The following is a 5,618-nucleotide window of genomic DNA, read 5'->3' as shown; positions in this document are numbered from 1 at the left end:
CTAGCTTTCTAGACGTTGGATCTTTACGCCGATCTCCAGGTCACGCGACCACGTGGATGATGCGGCCGCGTGGGTAGTATTTTTCGCAATATGACGCGATCGCATGAGTGATGCGGTCGCATCGCGCACCCTTTTTTTTATGCAGTATGCAGGATGCAATGATTAGTATGAATGCGATGCAAAGTTTCAGGTTCAATATTATAAAATAAAATAAAACTTGAAAATAAGCAAAACGAAATAAAAATTAAAAAATGAACGATCATACCATGGTGGGTTGTCTCCCACCTAGCACTTTTAGTTAAAGTCCTTAAGTTGGACATTGGAAGAGCTTCCTGTTATGGCGGCTTATGCTTAAATTCATCTAAAAATCTCCACCAATGCTTGGAATGCCAATAGCCTCTGGGGTCCCAAACTAGGCATGTAAAGCTCCTGAGCAGCTTCAAACAAATTTTTAGGCTCCCGGAATGACGAATGTCGGAATAGATTCCAGGATCCCAAATTTTGCTTTTAAATCCACCTCCGTCTTGATCTATATTTTTCCATCCGGGCGGTTTAGAAAGTAGATTCTCACCATGGTGACCAAACGTTTTCCGAGATCCATTCAATTGAACGTGATACCAATCCGTGCACTTCAAGTTGAAGCGTGGAACCTTATTGAACCTTGTGCACCAGCTCTGAGCACGAGCCATTTCCCTCTTACTCTTAAAGCCGCAGAGAGCTCTAAGCTGGCCATATGTTTCAAGCAAACCGTATTCAAGTGAAAAAGTAAAGTTAAAAGTTAAGGATTGTACCCACTTGAAGCTTGTATTGGGTGGTAATGGCCTTGGGGAAGGTATTTCCGGTGGTTCTGTAAGTTCTACTCCCTTGTGCTCTTCTGTGAATTCCTCCATTTCTTTGCAAGACTCTTCAAATGCATCTGTGTCCTGGTCAAAGTCTTCTGTGTCTTCCTCATCACTCGAGTCATAGATTGGAGGTTGAGAGAAATCTACCTCTGCATCATCTTCGTATTCATTTGGGAAAGATTCTTCGATCTCAGAGAATTCACTTGCAGATGCAAGTTCATTACTAAGAGAGCTTGACTTGTGACTATCATCATCAAGGGAATTTGTGTCCTGGGTTATTCCGTCTAGTTCTTCATAAACGACTTGCCTTGGGGATTGTGTACTATCCTCCTTAGCATTAACTGTAACGTCCTTGACGGAGTTCTCTTCAGCTCTGAATTCCCATGGAGGTTCAGCGTCTCCTAGATCTTCAACCAACTCTTCTTCTTGTGTAATGACAGCTTCTTCTACTTGTTCTAGTACGAATTTATTTTCTGTCTTGGCCACTGGAGTTTCTAGTAATTCCTTCATACTACGCTCTTCATTAGATTGTTCACATGGGGCTGTGGTTGGTCCTTGAATGTTCGAACGTCTAGAAGCTAATTGAATTACTACTTGCTCCAGTTGTCGAATGGTTGCTTGAAGTTTATTTACTGTTTCCTTGAGGCGAACCTCTGATTCTCGGGGTGATGGATTTGGACATGAAACATGGGGAAGTGGTGGTGCTTGGGAGTGATTGGATTGGAACTGGGGTAAATAGGGATCATGTGGTGGCGAATGGTGAAGAGAAGCTTGTGAGTGTGGTGGTTCGAGGTTATGTTGAGAGGATGGTTTATAGGCACGGGGTGGGGCTTGTTGGTAGTTACAAGGTTGGCCACCATATCTATCAGCTGGGTATGCATTGTAGAATGGTCGTTGTCCATGATATCTTGGAGGGTGTTGTTGCCTAAAGGGTTGATTAGATCCTCTTGGCTCCATCCATCCTTGATTGGTCTGACCTTGATGCATATTCCTGCTGTAACTTCTATTTCCTTCAACAAAGTTAGAACCAAACTCAAAGCGAGAAGGGTGAAAGTTCATAGTAGCAAATAAAATTAAAAAAGGAAAAACAGAAATAAATAAACAAGTAAAAGAAAAATATTTACAGTAACCAATAATAAGGCACACGTTAGCAGTTCCCCGGCAACGACGCCATTTTGACATTAGGATTTTTGCCAGTAAAGAATTTCATAAAAATAGTCGCGTTGTAGATATAGTCTCTAAACCGACAGAAATCCCTTCGTACAAACGTTTTGGTTGTCACAAGTAACAAACCCCTAAATAAATTGTTAACCGAAGTATTCAAACCTCGGGTCGTCTTCTCAAGGAACTGCAGGGAAGTATGTTCTTATTATTGGTTATAGAGATTGCAAATTTGGGGTTTTAAGAATGAGGAACAAATATGACAAATAATTTAAATGGTAATTAAAAATAAATAAATACTGTAAAGCAAACTTTTGGCAAGGGATGAGAAATTGGAAGTCCAAATTAGTTACCCTTCTCAATAATAAAGAAGATTGAATCTTAATTCCACTTAGTTAACCTTTGCTAAAGCAAAGGAAAGTCAAGGGACTAATTAGCTTGATCTTCGAATCCTATTTATTTCCTAAGAAAAGGTTGGGATTATTGAAGCTCAGTTCAATTAACAAAGATAACAGTTATCTTTTATATTGAGCTAAGATAACTCCTGAGTTACTGATTTCTTAACCAAGACCAAAAGGGGAAAAGTAAATCTATTGGAATAAAGATGTCTTCAGAGTAAAAGCAATAATAGCATAAATAAAAGAAAGCAATATTAAACTGAAATACCTCAAATAACATTAATTCAAATAATCTGGAACATAGAAGAATTCATAAATTAAATGGCAAAGTAAATAATCAACTAAAGTAATGGAATGAATAAAAGTGAAAGGGAAGCTTAAAATAAAGGAACATTAAACCTGGGATTAAGAGTCACTCCTAAAACTAAGAGAAGTCCTAAATCCTAAGAGAGATAGAGGAGAGAACCTCTCTCAAACTAGATCTAAATCATGAGAAATAACTAAATTGGCGAGCTCCCTCTTGAATGGATGCATTCCCACACTTTATAACCTCTGGTCTAAGCCTTCTGGACTTGGATTTGAGCCAAAAAGGGCTTCAAAAATCACTGGGAGCATTTTCTGCAATTTCTGGTGCGTGGCCTCTGTCACGTGTCCGTGTGGGTCATGCGGTCGCGTCATTCGGAGCTTTTCTTGTCACGCGGTCGCGTCAGTCATGCGGCTACGTCATATGTGTTTTGCTTAAGGTGCGCGGTCGCGTCAGTCATGCGGCCGCGTCGCTGTTGATTCGCGCTTGGCATGCGATCGCGTCGTCCATGCGATCGCGTGGATGCCAGTTTAATTAGAAACTCCGTTTTGTGCTTTCCTTCCATCTTTGTATGTTTCCTTTCCATCCTATGAGTCATTCCTGCCTTAGAAGATCTGAAACTACTCAACACACTAATCACGGCATCGAATGGAAATAAAGGTAATTAAAATAATTAATTTTAAAGCATAGGAAACATGTTTTTCACATACATCACATAATAAGTAAGGGAAAGTAAAACCATGCAATTAATATGAATAAGTGGGTGAAGGATTGAATAAATTACTCAAATTAAGCACAAAATATATCATAAAATATGGGTTTATCAGCGATCCTGTGGTGAATAATCGTCTTGTATTGGCTTGGAACCTTCAATATCCGCTCCCAATGAATTGTACGTGCCTCAATAGCCTCGTATTGAGAGTCGGCTCTTCGATTAACCAAGGTAACCGGTTTATCCCCTTGGCGATCTCCCCAAACTTTAGGAAAGCAAGCGGTAGTTCGCTCAACTGGTGGAGGAACCGGTGTCTTACCCTTCTTCCTCATCTTGAAAATACAAATAAAAGAGCTTCGAGATCATAGGGCAACAATGGAGTAAAATCATTTAGGAAGCACTAATAATGTGAAAAGAGCTTATAGAAGTAGTGTGATTTACAAGAAACATGGTGTGTGTATTCCAATGATGCGCGCGGTTAGAACACACACACCGGCCAGATATCACGGCAATCACACGCTTGAGGCAATTTACAGTTCAAAGCTTCAAGCAAGCACCATAAGAGGAAATTATTCATTGTTCATTGTCAAAAAGTAGTGATCACACATACTATGTTCTCAAGTGGAAATCCAAAAGATGTTTGATCAAGACATCATCAAAAGTTTGAACATTTGTAGAGTGGTTACTTAATTAAAATTCAAGATGAACAATGAAACTTAGATTGTACCAACATAATGCATTTACAACCAAAATCAATGAAGGAATTGCATTGGTGATTTCAATTTCTACCATCAAAAGTCATAGAAGAAGTTACACCATTCATACAATATGCCTAACAAGAGATAAATTGAACACATATGATGGCCAAGTCATATGAATCAAACCAAATATTTATTGAGGCATTTTATCGAACATGTGGTATGCAATGTGCAAGTTCATCACAATTAAGCTCAAATTTGCTCATAACCGATCCCAACAATCAAACAACAACACTTTGCAAGTCAAAGAAACAAGAAAGAAAGCAACTAATTAAATCTAAACAACATAAAAGGAATGGAAATAATCGCAAAAATATTAACATAAGGAGAAAGGAAAAATAAGAACCTTAGATATAAAGGTGGAAAGGAACAAGAATTGGGGAGGAACAATGGCACTTCTTATAGCCACTGCGAGACCACGGCAGTTGGGGTCGCCGGAAAAGAAACAACATCGGAAGAGGGAGAGCTCACTGGTGGTGTATATAGAAAAGAGAAGGAAAGGAAGAAGGAAAAGAGGGAAGAGAAGAGAAGAAAAGAGAAAGAGAGAGGGAGTGGTCGCCGGCGGTGGGCTGGCCGTGGCGGCCAGGACCGGTGGGGCTGGGCAGAGAAGAGGGAGAGAGGACAGCTATGAAGAAGAAAAAGAAAAGAGAAGACTGCCTCTCAACAGGGCAGGTTGCCCTGTTATTGCCCAGAACAAGTCCTGTGTGGACGCACAGAGACGAAAACTTAGAATGGTGCAAACGCATACAGCGTGCGATCGCACAGAGGGTTTTTTTTAAACTTGAGGACGAAATCATGTGTGCGTGCGCACACAGGTCCGTGTGCTCGCACAGAGGCTAGAAGTGGGGGAGGTTGTGCCCACGCTCAAGCTGTTCCCTCGCTGCCACCAGAGGGACTATCAAGTTGCGTGCAGGTGCACACGTCTGTGCGGCCGCACAGATAGAGTATGTGAGGGTTTTGTGCGTACGCACGTAGCTGTGTGCATGCACAGGTCAAAGAAAACTGGGCAGCGTGCATGCACAGGCTGTGCTGGCGCTGCGACCAGAGGACACAAAAAAGCGTGTGCGGATGCACAGGTGGGTGCGGCCGGATAGATGGCGAAAAACTCAGTTTTGTGCGCACACACAGGTGGGTGCGGACGCACAAATGCCCTGTTTCAGAAAATTCTTTTCTCTTCAAAACTAAGGTTCCTACCCTTAGTATATCTGCATACCAACCCCAAACCATTCAAATAAGCTCAAATTCATAGTCCACAAGCAATACAACTTGAACAACTCAAAATTCATCAAATCAAACCTAAACTAACCATTATATCACAAAAAGGCAAACAAGGCAAAAGACTATAAATAAGTGATAGAGTTGGAATAATGTCACCATGGTGGGGTGTCTCCCACCAAGCACTTTAGTTTAGAGTCCTAAGTTGGACTTGCATGGCTTCATTGG

This window comes from Arachis hypogaea, chromosome 19, assembly GCF_003086295.3.
Source record: "Arachis hypogaea cultivar Tifrunner chromosome 19, arahy.Tifrunner.gnm2.J5K5, whole genome shotgun sequence".
In the NCBI taxonomy this organism is placed as follows: Eukaryota; Viridiplantae; Streptophyta; class Magnoliopsida; order Fabales; family Fabaceae; genus Arachis; species Arachis hypogaea.
This window is presented reverse-complemented; position numbering follows the sequence as displayed.